Here is a 22,493-nt window from a genome sequence, read left to right on the forward strand (position 1 = left end):
GTCCGAATTGTGAAGTTGTTCGACGTTATCGGCTTGATTCTGCTTGAAAGACACTATAAATAGCATAGTATATTTTTTAAACGTCGATATGATGAAAATTATCCGTAAAATTAATTGTACAAGATATAGTTCTCTAAATATTTTGGAAATAAAATTCAGCAGCTTATTATCTAATAACAGTAGATCGAGTTTAGAAATTCGTCTGAAAGTTGTTTCTCTTGAAATATGTATTGATTCTCTGTAATTTTGGTTGTTATTCGTTCGTCTCAGTCGTTGATTTTAAAGAGCGTGTATTATTTTGAGAAAAAACTGTTGGAAAAATCGCTGAACTATATATACGATATTAAAACGTGTTTACACACGTGGAGCTACTATCCGATACAAAATTTGACAGAAATATCTGTTATTCCTCGTGTAAAAAAAAAAAAACAAATTTCGATGATTGATTAAATTTTATGATATCAACTTTCCTTTCTATTCATAACACATTTGCTTCGTGCTAAATCGATATACACGTGTATTAATAGCCGCTAACGGAATATTCTACTTTTTCCTGTCCAAGATATTGTCAAATAATCGATTACTCTAATAAGAAGGAAAGCGGCCAGAAATATTCTAACTTTCCTTCACAACTCAACGATAACCCAAAAATTGCATCATTTCCAATTTCTCACCCAGCCATTTACCTGCACCTAATACCCTCGACTAATATACAGCGAGAAAAGTTGCAGTTAGAAATGAAACTGGTCGAATTACAAGCAAACTACCGGGTCAATAATTTCGAACGCGTATAAAGGGAGTGGTAAATGTTAGCGTACGCAATCGTTTCGCAAGTTGTCCACCGTGTGCACGGTATTTCTGCCTCTTTCGAGAAGACCGAGAGTCGATTTTAGACGATGGCCAGAGGATCAATTACGGGAAGCCGTAAACATCGCACGTAACCCAATCACGAACGCGTGTTGCATGGTCGGGGTTGTACGCGGGCAAGCACGCGATCGTTTCAACCCGTCGGTTTATTGCTCGATATGATTGATCTTGTGGCGGGTATTCGCGTGTGCTGTTCCCGCAATTCGCGTGGGAGCTTGCTCTACCCTCTTACCCGTCGTGGATGTTGGCCCTATTCATTTAGAAGGGCGAGCTGGAATTCGATGCGAGAGAGTGTGTATAAAAATTGTTAAGAACGGTCGGATAAAGTGGTTCGGGGATTTGGACGTTTGTTCTGATCGCTAAAATAAATCGGAGGTTTCTGTTGTTTTGCTCGTCGAGTTGAGTAATTCGCGAGAACGTTCCGCGAGAACAACAGCGAAATAGGAAACGTGTCGGAAGCTCCTTTTTAGGGGAATGAAATTTTTCGGCCCGATGGATGTTATATATTTGACACTTTGTTTCGTATATGACATTTTTCAAGTTCAGATCTACGATTCCGTACATAAAACATGAAATTTTGTGTGCGACACTTATGAACGTGAAATGTATACGTTTGGAGAAAAATCCTTCGGATCAAGAACAATTCTTAGTTCTGAATGTGATTGATTTTGAAAGATCATTCTTTGCTTCTATTTTTGTTCCTATTCGCATATTATTCGTATCAGCCTGCACGAAATAAATATCTCTGATATAAATCTTACTTTTTCAAGTTCTTAACGAAACATTTTAATAACATATTTTGAAGACGGACTATCAAGAATTAGAACGAAAGTGATTTGATTAAAGTTCAAGGTTGAAGGTTTGGAATGAACTATAATATTTTTAAATATCGGGGAAAGCCAAAAATGTAGTCGGAAACTTGGCATGAGAATCATAAGTAGTACGTCTCGGGATTTGTAGCAATTGTGCAAATTGTTAAGCAAGCAGAAAATTAATCAATCCAATCTCTATAAGTATCTATCTAGTGCCAAAGAAGGCACTTTGATGAAATCGTAAAAATCTTCGTTGATTGCCGATTCTCCTTAGCTTTTCCGTCCAAGATGAATCCGTGCCAACTTTTTACGATGTGACTTCTGACTCTCCCTTGGCAATGAAATCCACTGATATTCTTCCGGAGCATTACATCAGCAACTACACCCACACGTTTTATGAATAGTAACTTGTCGTCTCGCTATTAACGCATAGCTTCCGTATCGGTATCTTCTCTAGTAAACAGTGCGATAAATGTTACTTGATATTACAAAATTACCATTAAAAGATAGTTGACAATGCAAAAATATTGAAAACATTTCTCATTCTATTATAAATAGAATGGAAATTCCTCATCTATTTAAATAATTTCCTTTTTACATTTTACAATTTACTTATAGTTATGAAGGTAATAGAAAGTACCATACTTTCTCGAGTTCTATGATTGTTAAAATAATAGTAATAAAAGAGCCATTCTCCATGGAATTACTCTATATAACTTTATTATCTTGTAAAAATTTCATGCGAAAGCTGAATTCCAAGTTGAAATCCAATGAAAATTTTCCCTAGATAATAGTTTCTTCCGTGCTAGGGGAAATTTAATTTTCCTGTGTATAAGTCACAAATATAAATCTTGACAAAACAAAGAACTTTAATTTCTAATCCTTCCGTATTTCGTAATTAAATGATTATATATTTAATTGTGGATTTAGATTCTCTGATCTGATATTTTATTAAACGTATTTGTTATATCTCTATCGACTCTAGTTCGATCACGCGTTATATAAAATAACATTTTGTTCATAATTCACAGCACAATTAATTGCAAGTATATCAGAAACATACGTGTATTAGTTCGAGATTAACTGGAAATTATTTATGTGTTTTTAATCTTCATATCGGTTCAATATTTATAAATATCAACATTATAAACAGAACCAGTATTTCTCACAAATCCGAACTCGTGTATATTTCGCACGCAAAAGGTTCGTTGCATTTTAGTAAACACAATTTCTATTTCCCCTGATCTCCTTTTTATACTTGTCATCCTCGTTTCGTGCAACCATTAGCCACGAAAGTTACCAGGATAAATAGCCTGTATCGCGAGGACGAAAACCGCGCAGCCGACGAACGTATTCGTCATTCTCCGGAATAGTGAAGCGAGATTTCCAGTTTGCAGAGACAGAAGGACAAAAATAGAAGAACTTCCAATCATTTTTCGCACAATAATAGCGTTACTTCCGCGTAACGTGGCTGACATACACGCTGACCCGGATATTCTCGTTACACTGAGGACCAATTCAGCCGCACTGGTTGCTCGCTTCCGTAAATAACGACTGCCACGCAGAAGCGACAAGCCGCTCGTTGATATCGCCGTTTCGCGCGCGCGACCCAGCCAGATACCCAGAACATGAGAAAAAAAGGATAGAGCGCACTACACACTTCGTGGTTGTCGCTGGAAAAACTCGTGGCCGTTTTTTCGCCAGCTTCGTTCGTCGTTTTTCCCCTCCGCCTTACGGCTGTTACAGCTTGCAGTTAGGCTCCCTTTGTGACAAGGCCCGAAACGATTCCTGTTTTTGAGAGTTCAAATTTAGCGCTCTCGCCATTCGTACTCTCTAGAACAGAATTGAATCGATATTGTTAGCAAAGTTTTACGAGTCTCAAGTTATGAGCTATCATTATGAGTTACCATTTATCGTGACATATTAATTATAGCTATGTATATGTACGTCTATGAAATATTTTGATACGTAGGAATAATAGCAGTTCTTGTTCCTTATCGAGCACTCAGTGATATTATAATAACGGAGTATTACCGTAGTACGATATAACGTTACTCTTTCGTGTTAACCTTCGAACTGTTCATTTTTGTACCATTAACTTTGGAGAAGAAGTGCAAAGAGGTGATGAGAGCAGTTGAAATTGTGTTTATCGAAATGTAAGAAATTATTTCGGTCTACGATATAACGTCGATTTTTATTAATATTGATTCGATACATAGTTATTCACACGAGTGAAGTGACATTCTATTACGATAAAATTCTGTTAGTCTGTGTAATTTTAATCGATGCTGAATAATGATCGAGCAAAATGTAATAATATAAAAATGTGAATATAATATTTTGTATATTTATACACAAAAATGAAGAAACATAGGTGGTGAAAAGAATGAACGGCCTGCTACTATATGCATGAACTCAATAAAATACTTGCCATCCCCCACCAATTCGTATACAGAGTTCTAGTACGTGGTTGACATAAATGGCCCGGTTACAACGTTCTTTCTCTCTGGTCCAAGACTTTTACGTCGTCGAACGACGTCGCAGCGAGAAGATCACTGGGGCTGGTCCTCCGAGACCGAGTTCTATTCTCAAACGCGTCGAGATTACGTCAGAACTTATGGATTCCTTATCCAATCTCTGAAACTACCACTCACAGGGCCTCGCTCCGTTTCCTCTGTCTTTGTCTGTCTTTCACCGGCTGTTCGAGAAGCTCGTAAAAGCTCGGGCGTAATGAGAGGCGGGATCGTTCCCATCGACGCAGCTGTCGCGTCGCTAGGAACCGGCCGAGATTGTTACGACGAATGGAGCGAGTATTTCGGAGAAAGTTCGGTTCTCGCGTCTATGCCTCTATGCCGCCTCGTCGCTAATAGATGAACTTCGAACAAGAGTGGTAAACGAGTACGAGCGGCGAAACTGGTTGCGGGTGAGAGCACGGTCTCGCGTTTGCGTGGCCCAACTTTCGAACATAGAAATTTTCAGCGACGCGGTTCGCGTTTTAGCGACGTGTTTAACGAGTTCTGCTGCAGTGAATGGAGGGACCTTGGGTTTTAGTTTTTGCGTTTCGATGGGAAGAAGAGCAGGTAACGATCGTTGGTGAGGAACGAGGTTTCGATCATTGACGAATAGGGTTGAACGTTTTGGTTATGATTTTTGTGGATTTGATCTTACGAATTTGGGAACTTTCGTTGGCTGACGAACATTAAGTAGTAGAATCAGCTAGTTCTTCTTCTAGAATTTACTCAAGCTTTTGACGAAATTGATTATATATCTTTTATTAAGATCATCCTTGGAAAGGAAATTAATGGCAAACAATCTTTTGGATTAGTTAATTTTATTTGTATTTGCCCATCACTTTTCATTTACCGTTGTCTAGGAGATAGAAGGAATTAGTTCATCATCCCGACACTTTATTTCTATACTTGCGAATGTTCACGCATTTATTAGGTTGTCCGAAAAGTTTCTATCGTTTTATGAGGAAATAATAGACGTACAATGTTTCTTGTTTTATATTTTGTCGAATTACGTACGATCCATTTTGTTCTGTTGAGATAAACACCGTGACATTTCGCAGACTTGGTTTCACGTTTGTACGAAGGTGCAATGTTGTAAAAAAAGACACTTTGCGAAAGAAAGACACTTTTCGGACAACCTAATGTATGAAATTCAACGATGAAAAACGCATAGAATGCGTTGTAAATCTTATCGGACGAAATAAGCGTAGATATCATTTCTTACTAATAATTTGAAAAATATGAATTAACATAAACATCCGCAGTTTAATAATTTTCAACAATCAAAGACTGCTTGGATATAGTCCTTTCTTTTATCGATTTAGTCGAAGCTTGTACGATCTTCCGAGCGTTAATTCGCCTCGTAATCCATAAACTTCCGGAATTCTCCTGGCCTCGCGTTTCCTATCTCGCTTCTCGTTCGTAAACAGCGTCGTAGAATGCTCGTTCGTGAACAAGGTAGTCGTGGGTGTCGGAATGCAGGGGTTCCAGGGAGGACGGAAGGAACGCCGGAGAAGGTTGAAGAGGAAGGAGGCGATGTCGGCGTAATGATACGGAGAGATCGTGGAAAGTGTGAGTGGGATCAACAGAGAAAGAAAGAGAGAGGGAGACAGATAGAGTGGGAAACGGGAGAGGAAGGTCGATGGTACAACCTCGTTGGCTCTAATGCGGGCTATTCAGCTCCCACAATGCACTAGTAATACGATTTCACCGTCTCCGACATCCAACGAGCCGTCCACAGGCACAGGTGTTAGCTGTGAATGTGTGCGCGGTATCATACATACATACGCATGCGCGTACACACACACGCTCGAATACGATCGTACGGATTTTTAAACGAAAGTTCTTTGCTGGTGTGGGAAGAATGGAATGAGAAAAGAATGGATGGTATAGGCGTAAGCTGGTTTTGTGGGGCTCTGTTTTCATTTGTTCGTCGGTGGAAAGTGTAGACTAGCTCGCAGAAAGGATTTTAAATGTGGAAAGAAAGATTTAATAAAAGAGTGGCATTATGGGAAATCGGAAATTGAGAATCGATAGACAGAACAGTGGCGGGTGAAATAAAATCGACGATTGGTATAAGAATTGATTGACAGTTGTTAATAAATAATTCTAGTAAATATTTAGAGTTTGTTAGAAGATATTAAAATAAAAGGGATTATTTCAAAAGTTACAATAGTCGAATCTTCGTAAGAAAATCCTTTTTCATCTGGAAACTATTCTGTATATATTTTTCTATAATTCTTATTATAACTCAAATTTGTCTCTTATATAGAAAAAAAAAATTTTTTTTTCGAGTGCGAAAGGATGAAAGGTTTTCCATAATCGCTTCTGGAAACTTGCTTTCACGTCGGCTATCGATTAACCATTCTGCGAGACCTCTTTTTTCTTCCAATATAGGCATTCATTTCTCACGAACGTATCGTTATTACCAGCACACGTTACGATATAAAATTTGCCTACGCCCGTTGGAATATTTGGTCGAATTACAACGGTGGAAACGGCCGTGTGTCACAATGGCTCGGTCAGTTAAGTTTCTTCCAGCGGAATTACCCTGGAACGAGTAAATTTGTAATAAAGGAAATCGGGGGTGGAGAAGGGGTTGATGCGGAGACTTTATTCCAGAGAGCGAGCTCCGAAGTATCGATTTGTAATTATGAAGCGAGTTATTGGATATCGAATACTTTGGAGTACGCGTATATACGTGTACATAATATCTATATACCAATACAGAGAGAGGCAGACGTATAGTCGTATTTCCGGGCACCGTTCGCGAGTCTGCTTTACGTATTGGTTTCCCGTCGATCACGTGACATTTATTAACTTTTATCGCCGTTTTTTTTTCTTTTTTTTAACGTGGAAAACGCCTTCGTTCTCGAGCCCGGCTACGATTGCGTCGATTGTTTAAATTTGTTGCGATAGTTCGCTCGCCCCTGTCAATGTTTTAATTTTATGTCGAAGCAACGTAAATTTGTCGATTATGTCAAACGCTCGATATTTTATCAAATGAAACCTTGCAGATGTTCTCGCTGTATGATAGGTTACGAAAAAATATGTCCGTCGATGTTTGCGCTATACACTGGAGTCTGTTTTAGGGCTGGACTTCGATGTCGTTGACACACGAAACTTGTAATTCTGGTTGTTTAAAGAGAAAAAGGAGCTCGACATAAAAAATCACGTGTCATGTGGAAAATCGCACATGATTGATAAAAATAACTGAACGCGCGTGTTTTTCAGCTTTGATGCAGTTCGTCGTCTGTTAATGTATAAAATATTTTTCGACGGGGCTGAAATTTATAGACGTGCGCCCGTACATCATCGCCATACTTGCGATCGCATTACGCACACTCGGATCGTTATTTTTCCACGGTCGAGAAACTGAGGGAAAAATAAAAAATAGCCTGCTGAAAACACGTACTATTCTTCGTGACGATAAATATTATGAAATGCACTGGCAGCGAAATAATATATGCAACTCGTAATATATTGTTCCCTTTGGTGTGAGAATGAAATTAATAATTCCACCAAGGATGAAGCAAATGGGCCGTTGAAATTATTTCGCTTTACACGCGGAAATGCCGACCATGCGTCAATCGCATAGGTTTCTCGAAGACAACATAAATTTCGTTTACTAAAAAAATTTATAAAATACAGAATTTCGTATAGAAATACAGGATTTTTCAGAGTAAGAATCTTCTACAGTTTCCTAGTAATACTTAACGCATCATCGATCGATCGGTATTGTTTATTGAAAGTTAAATTCAGTCAAGAGTTGCGATATTTCTCTTCCTTAGAATAAACCAAAATTTGTATTTTCTATATACAATATTCCTGGATAGAATTCTCGAACAGGCCATTTTTTCCTATCCTTTAGCTGTCTATTTATCCACAATTTACTTCTAACAGCACTGTTCTCTATATTTCTCACAGTGTTCAAATAATTCATCCCCGAAACAATTAGCCCCGTATCACGTTATCCTGTGCTGATTGCAACGCGGATACCGTATCAATTTTCCAGCTTCGAGATTCAACGACGTAGAGCGCAGAGAATCCCACAGTGGTTCATCCTTGTAAGACCATAGAGTTAATCAATACAGAAAAGGGCTTTCTTTGATCGTTCCGGGACAAGTCTGGCGAAAAGCTCGCGAAAGACGAACTTAAATTGAAAGTGTCCTTTACAATGTACGACGAAACGTGGCGGTGGAATGGGAGAAAGAAGAGCAAGCTCACGGAAAGTGCAGCCTGTAGTAGTTTTCTCCTCTCTTTCCTACCGTCTATCCTCGTAGCTGCGTCACATGCTTTCGCCAAGGGATTCTACCTTTTTTCCCGTAGTCCTGGTGTAACGAGTAAATAGCTGAAAGAACTGCCGACTCCGCGGCAAGAAGAAGGAACAGCGGCAGGAGAAAGGGTAAAGAGGACGTGCAAAGGAGGAGCAAAACCAGTCTGCTGGATATAAGAAAAGGACCGAGATAAGAGACGGAGGTTGGATGAAGTGCATTTTAATAATCGTGGCAAAAGCGAGTGGCAGGTATCCGACAGCACCCTCAAAGCCACGCGAATTGTCACTACTACATCGCTTCCGGGCTAAAAGTGGCGGAGTATTGAAATAAGTGCCGCCTAGCTGACTTCCTTTCTCTCTCGCTTCTTCTTACTCGCTGTACGCGTGGATCCGTGAACGGACATACCGTAGATTCCCTTTTTAAAAAGAAGCATGATTTGACGCGTTATAGTCGAATGGAACTCGTGTCTGGAAGATTTTCAGTTTCTTGAAATTCTTTGAAATGAAATAATATTACTTTCGTCGATGAACATTTTCTTTTTTATAGAATATTTTGGAAGGTAGAACGTATTTTGTACTTTTAAGGGGAGTTTGAGGAAGTTTGATCTTCTTAGCTGTTTCTTATAACAAAGGACAAGACATTTTACAGATGTAATTCAACATTGTAAGGATCAGAGACGTTACGACGTATTTTTATAGTCTTGATGTATTAGCTATCCAAATCTTTCTTGAAAATTCGCTAGGAACAGTAATTTTTGTAATTTGCAAGACACAGAGAATTATTTATTAAGATGAATATATTTTTCTTTACATTTATCATCGTCGTTATCGTCAATGTTATTTAAAATGATTCATCCTACCCTTCAGCCTCGAAATGTACGAAAAGGTTACAAATTCCATGATACACATAATTAATAACTATCAGCAAAATATTTTTCTTGGTCCATGGCATTCGTCATAAAATCACCCTCTTCAACTTTACTCCTATACAATGCTATTTTGCTGAAGAAACTTAAACATCCACGACGAGAAGAACGGGTAAAACACGCTCAGAATGTCAGCAAGTAGAGAATACTATGGTAGCGTGCGCCAGAACGATGTAAGGCGTGTAGAGAAGTGTTAGCGCGAGAGAAACGCCGGTCGCTCGAAAAGCACCCCGTAGAAATTTAATCCGGGAACGTAACGTTAGCCCGGAACGGCTCTCGCCGATTAGGTTGCGAGAGAATGGGAAGGACGAGCTCTACACGGGGAGAGAATGGCCAAATAAAAACGTCCGGATGGCAATTTGCAATAGTAAGGTCGCTGGTTAGTGTGTACGAAGGGAATGCTACATGGTGGCGAAGAACGACGTTAGTTAAGCTTACTTTTCGAATGCTCGTGTGCGCTGAGTATTCTATTTTATTGAACTATATTCTAATATATTTAAAAGATTTGCTAATCTTGCAATAGTAATTTTATCATAACATATATAACAATGTAATTTTACAACAATTTCATGCTATGTTATAACGTAAAAAAAGGTGTAGCAATTTTGCCAAAATTTTTCATCAAATATATTAATAATTTTCTTCGTGTTGGTATGGATATGTTGACTTATAATTAAAATGAAGATTTATAAAACTGAATGAAGGGAAATTGGAATTCCGCACATTCGAGCGAAAAAAGAGGGAAAAAAGGACGAGAGAAATAAAAGTAGTAATTTCGAAATTTTGAATAATTACCACATACCCTCGTGATTTGCGAATAATTTTTGGGAGTGTGTATTTAATACGGGAATAGATGTTTCATCGTGAAGTTATTTTGTTTTGGAGTTGAATGATCCAATTTATCATTTCGTTGTTCTCAATTGACGAGAGGTAAAATAAGCAGAAACAGGTATCGCGAAAATTTATAGAATTGGGATGATAATTGGGAAAGTTTTGATTTCGTATTATTACATGCTGTATCATACATGTAAATAATTCTTGGAAAGTTCAATATTGGAAATAATTGGATATTTTTAATGTGCAAGCGAATATGATTTTATCGAAAGAGAAAACTGATTAAATAAACAACGTTTGAAATATTGCAAAGTTGGAAGGGTTTTACGTTTGCTTGATTCGCGTTCCTTCTAATTTTAGATTATTCGTTTCAAACCAAGTGTATTCCGAGTATAATTTTTCAAAATTTGTTCATTAGCTTTTAAACACTCGTTGCCTCTTTGCTTCGTTAAAACTAAATTTGACTAACAAACTAGCACCTAGCACTGACATAGTTTTTTCCATTAAGAAGTATAAACATTAATTTGAAACCACATATACTATTCTATCCCATTTAGTCACACACCTACCGTAGAAATGTTGGGTTGCAGATCGATGTTTTTAATAAATGAAACTTAAAATAATATAAAATTAACAACACTGAATAACATAATATCTGAATAACAATTGCAAAGTACACTGATGTATATTTAAAACCTTCACTGTCAAAAGTTTCAAGTCTGGTTGCCAGTGTCACAAACCGACGAAACAATTTCTTGCAATCTCAAAACTTCCAGAATGAATTTCACGAAATTACTTTGATGCTAGAAGTAACAGTTTTTCCAGCCTCTTACCATTGATGCTATTTGGCGAGCAAGATCCATTCATTCAAAAACCGTGTTGCAATTGCGAGCATCGTTCCTCTTTCAAGCGCAACGGGGGCCGTTCTTCCGGCGGCGGACGTCCGCGATAAAGTTTCTGGAAAACGAGCGTTTCCACGGACGGCTGGATCGTCGCCGTACGAGAAACGATACGGTAACGACGCTCGTTCCATCGCAACCGGCACGGAACAATCGCTTGGAACGTCCGCGCGAGACAAATCGCGAGAGTTACAGCGTGGCGTTAATTTTTCTACGCCGGACGAGAGCGATTTTTCCCAGTGCCCGCAGCACATCCACGGAAAAATATTGCGGCGAGTTTTAAGCCGTATCTTCTCACCGTGGATTAATGGAGCATCCGGAGAACTTGGGTGATCCATCATATTCGTTGAATCCTCGTCGTGACATCACCAAACTTTGAATGCTTTAGATCGATTTAGAATACGTTTGATGAATGTACCTTTGATAATTATGTCGTTACGAATATACGAATATATTTTTCCTAACAACCAACAGTATCGCAATTTCGAGTAGTTTGACCGAGTAAATGAGTAGATATTTAGAAGAATATTATTGTGTTTTACAAACATGAACAGCTTTGGATTCTTCAGATTGAAATGTACATAGAATATGTTTGATGGATGTATTTTTGATAATTACGAATATATAAATATATCTTTTCTCAAAAAGAGTTACATATTACCAAAACGTATTTGAAATATCAAACTTCATAGCAAACTATCAAAATCAGTACCACCACGATATCCTTGAGAATCTTCAGGTTCACGTTCCAATCGTTCCAACACGAGAATTCTCTGAAAAACATAAAAATCCATAAATCTGCAGAAGAGAACAGCGTTCCTTTCATCCGCGTGGGTGAACGCATTAATAGAATTTAAATCATAAACGTTCCCGCGAGACGTACATCGGCAGGAATACCTAATTACACGAGCGTTTCGTCGGACGATTTCGCCTGTGACGGGTGCACGATGCCGTGCTGCATTGATATGCAGCCGCGAGCGAGAAGTAAATTGATCGAGACGGCTGAAATTCGACCACGAATCTCTCTCTCTCTCTCTCTCTCTCTCTCTCTCTTTTCCTCTATCTCCATGTTTCAGCTTTCTCTATGACATCCATGGTTTCTATTATGCGTTGCGACGCGTCGCATTCGCCACGCGGAACGCGTACACGCACGCCTGCACACGCCAGGGGGTGAAACAGAGAGAGTCGGGCGAGGGAAGGGTGAGAGAGGCGGCAATTTAGCAAAGTGCGCGTACGCGACGATGAATTTTTATTAGTCCCGTCCGTATCGAACGAGCCGGCTAAATGGAATAATTTTTTCCAATTAGACGTACGCGGACGTTAAACGAGCGGAAATATAATATGCGCGGCGAAGTGGCGTGCGCGTGCTTAATGAAACACGGATACGTGTCGTGTGAGTTTCGTGAGCAAGGCTGGGATTTCTACTCGTTTTTGTTGCGAATGATTGATACGGAGAATTGTAGAGCGCAGAAATATTTGTTTCGTGCAAGAACAAATTTAGTGCTTGATTTTGCTGCCTTTTCTGTGGTATATAATGTATTAGCACATACATATATGTGCTAACAGTGGTACAATTTGGGATGAAGTATTCTATGAAATTATCATGACTCGATACCACAACTAAAACCGTAAAAAGAAATGTTTAATAGATTCTACGTAGTTTTTACAGATGATTGAAATAAAAGTTTATATTTGCATTATGATTTTATTTTCTTGTTTGATATATTTGAAATGTTAATAATATTCGTAGTCTTGTCTATTTGTAAGTGACATATAACATAGTTAAGACGTCGAACGTGTACGTTCATTAAAATATTATTTCTGAAATCTTTTAATTAAAACAAATTTGTCAAGTTTTATAGTTAGCTTTTTGCGACGATTTATGTTAGATACTCTAGTTTTCGATTTAGACGAAAGACATGAGGAGACATTTCGCGTTCGTACGACGCTTATCTAACGCGGCAAATGCATTCACGAATGGCTTCAATATTTCCACACTTCCTTTTCGACGATCTCAACGACGCACGCCCGAACAAAGCACAGGAATAGAAAAGAAACGATGGAAAGCATTACGTGTCTTCTCGCGTTGCTGTTCCAGCGCGATAGGAAACTGCAATTTGCTTCCACGAAACCACCTCGTGCAATATCTCCTTTCTCCTTGAGAAAGGAGATATCGTTACAAACACCTTAGTCAAAGAAGAACATATTGAGCTGTGGTTATAATCATTTTCAAGAAAAACGGTACAAAACTGTACATCTTTGGAACATTACATTGCAAATAATGTCCATCAGCGATACCTGACTGAATGTTTGTAGATAACATCGCTAGAAATTCTGCGATATTTCAATATAATGATTCTATTATTTTCTATATATTATTTTACATATTCTTATTTTACATTTTTTCGTAATTTCGTTTCTGCATAAATATTTCTACGTAATGGCATTTAGGTCAGAAATTTTCTAATAATAAAATTCTTGTAGCATTTAAAACGAAACTAATGAAAAGAACTGTATGCACTATACGTGGTTATGTGCACTCATTATATTTCTTTATTCTTCGGAATGGTACTTAAATTAATCACCAGTATCCTTCAGAGTTTAAAAGGAGAATTTAAGAATGAAAGGAGGTATTACTTAAATTTAAAAATCTTCACTAATGAATAAAGAGAATAATCATTATCCAGATTAAAGGAGGGATAATAAAATTGCCGAAGCATTTGTATGAGAACATTAAGTTTTTCATATCAGCTCAAAAAGGGAACTTAAGAATGAAAGAAGATATTATTTAAATTGAAAAGACTTTAAATTGAAAATAGTATTAAGCAGGGTAAACCAATATCAGTACGTTTCTTAATTGAAGAGTAAGTTCGGAATGACTGTGAAACTACTAATGAAGTATTAATTTGGCAAATGATGACAGTGAATTGGTGGTAATATCGTTTGAAATGCACTTTACGGAGAAGTGCATAGAATCTCGCGAATTGTCCTCGAAATCGTTCTCGATATCGATTCAGGAATAGTCCCTGAATATTCGCGAATGACATTAATAAGGTCATAGACTCGAGTGGCGTAATTATCTGATATGCGTGAAGCAATTATCCCAAAGTAGTTTAGTGCAATTTAACGTACGCCTTTTACGGGCTACAATAGCCGCTGTATTTCTATTTTTAACAACAAATTTGCGGTGGTAATAATTTATAAATTGTAGAATTTCGCGTAAATCCAAAGAGATCGGATTACTTTTACAGTAAGAATTAAAACTCCTAATTTGTCGACTTTATAATAAACGATATTATAATAAATTTATTTTATTCTACCTTACTCACGCTGTTGGATATTTTGCTTCTTTAATTATTTATTTTCTATTTATTAAACGAATTTGTCGAATATTTCCTTCGTTTCACGTAAAATTGGAATATCTTCGCATGCTTCGTATATAATTAGCTTAGCACCGTAATTGTTGCATTTGGATCACATAAATATCTCGCGTTAGCTCGCCGTTAACGTTTGGAACTCGAAAGAACGCGAATTCTGCACACGGTTGAAGAAACCAGAGAAAGGAAATTAAATCATATAAAATGCGTTCTGGTTGTCGCACAAGTTATACACATATATTTCGCGTTTTAGATTCATATTACGCGTACGTAGCTACCGGAGCTACATTAAATTCTTTCCCTTATGAAGTACCATTCTCTCATTATGGTATTCTTGAGATTCTCGTAATATTATGTTGAATTCGTTGCGACGTTTTATTAAAAAGGGCTGTGTCAATTTGACCGACGAACGCGTTAAATTGAGTTTCTTTCGTAGGTTCGTAGGAAAAGCACTTTTCCTAGGCATTGAATTTCAAAGAAATTCCTTGTATGATACTTCTTTCATATTTCGAACATTTGAAAAATCAGAAACACGCGGAATAACCGTTGAAACAAAAATATGAGACTTTATAACAATGAGCATACGTTTCGACTCAGTCATTTTCTTTCATCTCACTCCAATATTTCCAAGAAAGACTTTGAGTTATTTCTAATTTTCTAATATTTCTTTTTTTATTAGATAATTAATAATAATTATTAAATTTCTTCTTAAGTTTAGATGTTTTCGAAGAGAATGTCCAATAGAAATACCTCTTATGTATTTTACGCTATTTCAAGGTTCTCATAATTTTATGTATTTTATTCTGAATATTTATACAAAACATATTCAAATACATCTTAATATTTACTAGATATTGTACCTGTTTTAATTTACTCCCTTACTATTTTCAAGATAAATTCGCGAATGGACGGATTTATTAAATACCTCTTATACATTTTATCTCAGTTCGCAGTTCTCAAATACTTTTAACGAATATTTGCTAGCGCAAGGAAATTCATCAGATATTCTATGTATTTTATTCTATTTCGTAATTCTCAAACATTTCTACAGAGCATTCCTAAATGAGAGTGTCTGTAGATCTACTCATTTTAATTTATTCTTCCTTTAATTTATCCTAAAAATTTCCAAAATAATTTCATGCATGCAAACGCATTTATTATCTTCCCATCTCACTTTAAAATTTCCAAATATTTCTAAGAATAATTCATTTGTTTCTCTTATTCGTTAAAAATCTACGTATCTATTTTTACAGCAGAACAGTTTCAAAATTCACCACATTATCAGTTGAGTTCACACAATCAAAATTGTCCTTTTATTTAATTTTAATTAAACGCGCATTTTCTGAACTTCTTCGTCACTTTAAATATATTGCTTGTAGGAATGGTAAAATAGTAAAGATATCAAAATATTGTTTACCTTAACATACGTATATTTGATTTTTACAAAACTTTATCAAGTATATCTTTGGACCTTTTAGCTATCTTGTATTACAATATTTCTTTTTAATTATTAAAGTACGTATACCCACGAGAATGTACGTGTCATATCTTTCTTCCTTCTTTTGGAAAGGGAACCTTCGTTTATTTCTTCATTCTAAACAGTTTCCAAGGTGTTGGACGTTTCTCTCTGTTTTCACATTCGCTAAACACACTCAGGTCCACTGTTGCATCGCATCGCGTCGTTTTTCCAAGAAATAATTAACATCCATCGCATCGTATTAGTTTCGGCAAACAAACGAACACGATGTCTCTGGCGCAGTGGTACACTGGTGTTTCAACAGGTCTGCTTTTCAGCCGGCCGTTTAGACGGCCATTACTCGGCTCGTTCCGAGATATAAACGGTATATGGTTAATTTTAAAGGAGTCGCGGCTGATGTCGTCCCGTTTTCCGCGGCCGTGTTCCAATTACAGTCGTGCGAGCGAACGGTAACGGAGAGCGAGAGAACAAACGAAGACGTTGACCGCGAGATATGGCGCGCGCGGAAGCTTCGAAAAGCTGTAGCGGTGAAAGGGGAGAAAGGGAGAGAAGCGTGGAAGCTGCCGCGTATAATGGATTCGAGTGTAAATATGAATTTCCGCGAGAGCGTATTTAATTATTCTATGCGGGAGTTTGCAGCTTTCCCTTTTTTCCTTTTAACCCGCTCTATCTCTGTCATCTTTCTTCCCCTTTTATCCTCTTTCACGCAGTCGTTCTTCGAGCATTCTCTGTAGCGGGTTAATGAAAATGTCACAAAGATTTGCGGAGACAGTGTGCACCGGCAACTGGATGGACAGAGAGAAAAAGCAAACGAGATAGGCTTCCACTTTCCCATCGAGATCCGCGTTGAAGGAAAAAGGACAGAATGATGAGGACAGAAGAAAAAGAAGAGAGACAGATACGTGGCTACGTAATCAATTCTCGGCGATTCGCGCGACTCAATTACCCGTGGCCGCCTCCACGGCTGCAACTGCACGGCCACGCGCCAATGTATTTTCATTCTTCCTCTCGATTGTCCTCCCGTCATTGCTCCCTTTTTCCAACTCGGTGTCGCTCGTTTCGCCGCCGTCAATCGGCTATATTAATAGAGAAAACTTCGCCTGCCACCGGGATAACAGAGCAATTTAACGATCGCGCTCTGGTGACATCGTTTTCGAATTCTTCACCACCTTTTCTTTATTCTTTGGCTATTTCACCTTTTTCCTTTTTATCGCGAAGAATTTTGTGCCATTTAGAATCTGGTAGCTATTTTTAACAGAAAGGTAAAGGTTTTAGTATTTATTGGCGAAAGGAAGTAAAATGGAACGAAATATGTTATTTCTATGGAAGCTTGAAATTTTATTAGCTTGTTTTGTATTTTATCGTGACATGGTCGTGTTTAAAATTCATTTAGGAAGGAGAAATAATATAATTAAATGCTTCAGCTTCTAGCAACTTGAATCTCGTTAGTTTATTCTGTATTTTATTGTAAGATCATTGCGTACGAAATCTAGTATTTAGAAAGAAAGTGAAATACAACGCACTTATATATTCTAATATATAAATATTGTTGCGAATACAGAATATATTTGCTGAGAAGTTGGTCCTTGCTGGATAAGAAGAAAACTATCCACCCTTGCCAGCCAGAAGTCTGAGAATTGATCAAGCTTGATTCTTCCACGATATTCCAATAGATATAATGCTAAAGACAGTTGTATGTTGTGTATAATAAAATTTTTATCATTCTATCTCTAATCCCTTTATATCTATAAATAAGATATCTCGTATCGTATTGTTCGTACGACGAGATCCTTTCGAAAGAGATATTACGCTTGTTTTAGTTTTTTATTTTATACGAAAACAACATTTTTTTAATTTCTTTGAAAACATTACATATACGTTTAGAGATCCTATGTAATTATTACGTATTCATCATTTCTGATAAATTTCGTAAGTATTCGTAGAGAATAATCGGTCGCGCTCGCCTAAAACTCTAATTTCAACCACGTATTTCACTTTCAACATTTAAAACTTCATGACTCACATTCGTAAAAATGTCCACTTCTATTCGAAACATTGTTTGCAACACAAGCAACTTTGTAGTCTAAAAAATTCGAGATTAATTTTATTTCCACAAATTGCATTAGCAATTACGCTTTTAAATTTTTGTGCGCGTGCACTAATTAGTCGGTGCGGAATGACGCGTGACTCCAAACCGTAAGTGTAATTAAGCACTTAGCTCTTTAAACCTTCGTGCGCTAATTAGTTGGCACGTAACTCTAACAATAATTTAAATATTATCTCGAAAATACTTGAAAATGTTTAGGAAGAATCAGTCTGATCTGACTGGTTCATTCTACTGATACTATCCTAATGGAGGATAATAAACTTTAACGTTCGTGTTCCGATGACACCGTTTCTGAACCTTTCTTGTTCCTTTTACTGCTTGTTACAGTGGATGCAACGTCACGATTCCTCTGGAAGGGAAAGAATCTTTCCGTACTATTAAATCGACTCGTGTTTGCAGAACCTGTAGGCGTTGCAAGTTTATTACTCGTCGTAAACTCCTTCGGGAAGATATCGGGACGTGTACTAACTAGTTCCGGGAATTTATGCGCTCCGTTAAGTAGGCTTTCGCCCCTTAAAAAAAAAAGAGCTCATCCCGAGCGAAAATAGGTCGCAGTCATTTCCTACTTCCGCAGTGAACAGGAAATTCTAAATAGAACAAACGACGCAATGATTAATAATCAGATCGCTTTTTTACGCGAATTTCTAATTTTATAACCGAAGAAATATTCTGTGAATTTTGGAACAAATTGGGTACATAAAAATCCGCAGACTATTAATAATTTGGAAGACAAATCTCTCTGTTTTGATGGATATCGAGTAACCACTTCTTTCCTAACTATAATTCAGATTACATTCAGGGGTTGAAATAGGCTACCCAGTGAGGCGTAGATTCTTTTTAAAAGTATCTCATAGAAGGCCGGTTAAATCTCTTTTCCATCCAAGGTTCTTCATTATTCTCGAATAACTTCGAGGATTCCATAACCCTTAGGAGTTAAAGACAGGTTGGGCTGCTCCTTGTTAATTAAAACCTAATCTGATCACACGAGATTGCTACGTGATGTTAGTGCGATAGTGGCTCTACGACTACGTTTTGATATCGTTTCTTGGTCCAGACTAATTTTATGCTAACTGCAAAAATTCAGCACTTAAAAAGAACAATAATTATTGGATCCAATTTAATGTTATTTAATTTAACAAGAATATGTTCGTTTATAAAATGAAGCTACACTTTGTCGTGTTTTATTGTTTTATTTAAAGTACATTTCACAAACGGTCAGAATTTTTCTTCGCACCTCCTTGCAGGCTAAAAAACTAAAGAAAAAGTATTAAAAATATATTTTCCAAGAAGAAGTTTTCAAGAATCTTCAATTTTTCAATGATTACTTCAAAGGATTCTGAGCGGTTCGGTCAGCTTTTCATCATCCCATAGTTTAATTTATCGCCGGCGCCACTCGCGGTGGCTGTAAGTTTCTCTACCAGCGCTGGTAAAATCCAGCGTCGTGGATCGATCGAGTAAATCATCTTCTGGCGTTGTCATAATAAACTCAAACATTGTCGTTAACTATACAGCTCTTTAATAAAGAAAGTTATAATTAATATTTCGCCTCGAAGTAACGGCCCAGGGGTTGAAGCACCGAATGTCGCCCCTATCTATGCATGCGCAAACGAATTCCTTGCGCGAATGGAAACTCCGCGGACGATAATGTTTTTTCTAACGATCTTCTCTTTTTTCCCTTTCTTTCCCCTCAAAGTTGGATTTTAAAGCAAATTCCACGAAAATACTGTTGCTCTCGCTATACGTTAAGAATCTCATCAAATTGAAGTTTTATCCGATTATCTTTCCTTTGTTTCAGCTTTCTGTCTATTTGTGCGTAGAAATTGTACTACCCTTGCAACATAGCTATAAGTAATTTTCTATTTCGCGTGTACGTTTTGTCGCTGTGCCATAATCCTGACAAGAGTTAAATCGCTACTAACAAACGTTGCCTGTTTAAAACAAATGGAAGAATTCGCATTGTTTGATTTTAGATACGCGACAGTAATTCCTCTTTGTGTTGCCGATATTTTTAAATCTATATTTTGATATATATCTGTATATATATTTATCTGTATATTTTAATGTTGATAAATAATCAGAATTTGAAAAATTTAGAAAAATAGGACGCAGGAAATTTGAAGATTCGAGTATGCGAGGTTTGCAGGATTATAATTTCCATCGTAAAAGATCGAAAAGTGGGAAATTTGGAAGAGCGAGACGTAAAATATTTAAAAAGTTCAGACAAGTATAATTTTATCAGCAAATTCTTCAAAAGATCGAAATTCTTAATTACGCGGAGCTCGAATTTGTAAAATTTACAAAACTTCAATCTCCATTGTAAAATACTAAAATCTCGAAAGTTCGAACCTGAAATTCTATTGCAACTTTTTACAATTATTTTTGCACAAACTACCTACGTATTTTTGGTAGTTATACAAAAATAACATATAAAATCCGTCATTTGGATAAATTTGATAGTACAATTTGGTATGGAAGTAATTTGGTAAGTACCACCGATATTGCTTACTACCTGTTATCAAAACGCTCACAACCGATTTCTTTCAGCCTAGACGGGCCCTCCCTGTTCCCCTCCCTTCACCTCTCCTCTCGTTACACATTACATTACCCTCGTCGATAGCACTTTGATCTATTCGAGTCGGTCGGTTCACGAAGGAAAAACAGAATTACCCGGTTTGTCTGGCTGTTCGATAGCGGTCGAAAGAGGCGGACTAGGTGCAAGGAGAGTCAAAAAGAGAAATGGCGTTGGTAATAGTGACATACGAGCCAGGACGGTATCTGTCTGCACTGGTTATAGCGATGCTGGCACCGGGAAAGATAGCAACCGCGATAGGGCTGAGGGTAGCGAGTGTCGCAGTAGTAGAACACGACGATAGGGCAGACAAAGTGATCGATAGGCAAGTTCCAGTGAAGACGAGCCACACTTGTCGATAGATAGATACCCCGGCTTTTTCCGGAGGTGAAGGATGCAATCGACCTTCTATTCGCTTTCTACGTTACGTATATTTCACAACCATCCTTTATTATGTATGAACTTCCTGAATTCATCGATTTTCAGATTACGCTTTCCATGATTGTGCTTGATATATGGCTTGAAATTCTTTCGATTTGTTTTAAATATTAGCCTGTATGTGATAAGTGTCAGTGTCAGTGATATTTTTTTATTTTTAAGTATTTTATATTATTTATATTATTATACATGTAGATATGTTGAAAGCTATGAATGATATTGAAAAATGTTTCAGGCGAAGGTCGAATAATTTCAAGGGAAACATAATTTAATATCGTTAATTTTGTTGCGAATGTAGGGAATGTATGAACATTGAATCTGTTGTTTCATAAATGGAATCATATATTTTTAAACACATTAATCGAATACATTTGATTATTCGTTAATACATTAACAGGGCGTTCATCGACACCAGATTAATGCTGTGCATGAATGTAATAAAAGAGAAATTATTATCCGCGATTTATCTGTATCGAATAGATAATGTGGAATGGCAAAAGATGCGTCGAAAATACTCTTCTTTTTCATATTGAAAGGAAAACCACTCGGAGTTTTTAGAAAATATAATTCTATCTCTATCGCGTTGCAGAGAATATTCGTTTGCAAATTAGGGTGACCAAAATCGCAAGATTTTATGATCAGAATCGTTTATGATATAAATAATTTATGATATATTCTCAAACTACATGATTTTCTCGTGGAACGTGTCAAGTATTTTCGATCGCTTTGCAACCATCTTCGGAACTAGGAAAAATTCCAGCGACAAGCTCCAAATTCCATAACACGCTCGACATTCTAAACCTTTAACAATTTATCTGAAGCTTCAGTTTATCAGAAACACCAATACCATCACCAACGTCGTCCAAAATCACTCATAAACATGAAATCTAAGAAATCCTAGTTGTCTGTTATCTACAATCGAACGACCAAAGACGCCAAATACGGCGAAAAGAAGGGACGGTAGTAGTTAACATAATATTCCGCGTTGGCTGATTTCCAAAATTATTCGATAATAAAGCTGGGTGCGTGGTACGTGGAATGCGCGCTAGGAAACGAAGCGGAAGAGTATAGCAGACACAGATGGAGGAGGAGAAGAAGCGTAGAAAAGAACAGAGAGGCGAGGCAGTTTCGCTTGGCTCGGCTCCATAATATTATTGTTTTATTTGCCATGTTTACGAGGCAATGGAAAAAGACGGAAACAGAAGCGCGCACAGAGAGACAGTTTATTATGCAGCTACGAAGAATTCTTTCGAGGAAACGAAGATAAACGCCCGACCGAGTTTCACGCAACGCTGACACGGGAGCAGCCTTGGACCGTGATAGGCATCTGGCCACTTAGCACGCGTTTCTCACTGTCCACCGGCACTGGAAAAACAATTTTATCGTCGAATCGCTAAGATA

The 22,493-nt window shown here is 37.4% G+C and overlaps 1 protein-coding gene and 1 long non-coding RNA gene across 7 annotated transcripts in view; one reads left to right on the forward strand and one right to left on the reverse strand.

Moving 5' to 3' along the window:
* LOC139992028 (uncharacterized) overlaps positions 1-22,493 on the forward strand; it is a 513,816-nt gene that overhangs the window by 299,852 nt on the left and 191,471 nt on the right. The window lies entirely within an intron of this gene.
* On the reverse strand, positions 1,364-3,218 carry LOC139992089 (uncharacterized). Its single transcript, XR_011801017.1, has 2 exons — positions 2,980-3,218; positions 1,364-2,132 (listed from the first exon to the last, which is right to left on the reverse strand). It is a non-coding gene; the product is annotated as an uncharacterized lncRNA (long non-coding RNA).

This window comes from Bombus fervidus, chromosome 11, assembly GCF_041682495.2.
Source record: "Bombus fervidus isolate BK054 chromosome 11, iyBomFerv1, whole genome shotgun sequence".
In the NCBI taxonomy this organism is placed as follows: domain Eukaryota; kingdom Metazoa; phylum Arthropoda; class Insecta; order Hymenoptera; family Apidae; genus Bombus; species Bombus fervidus.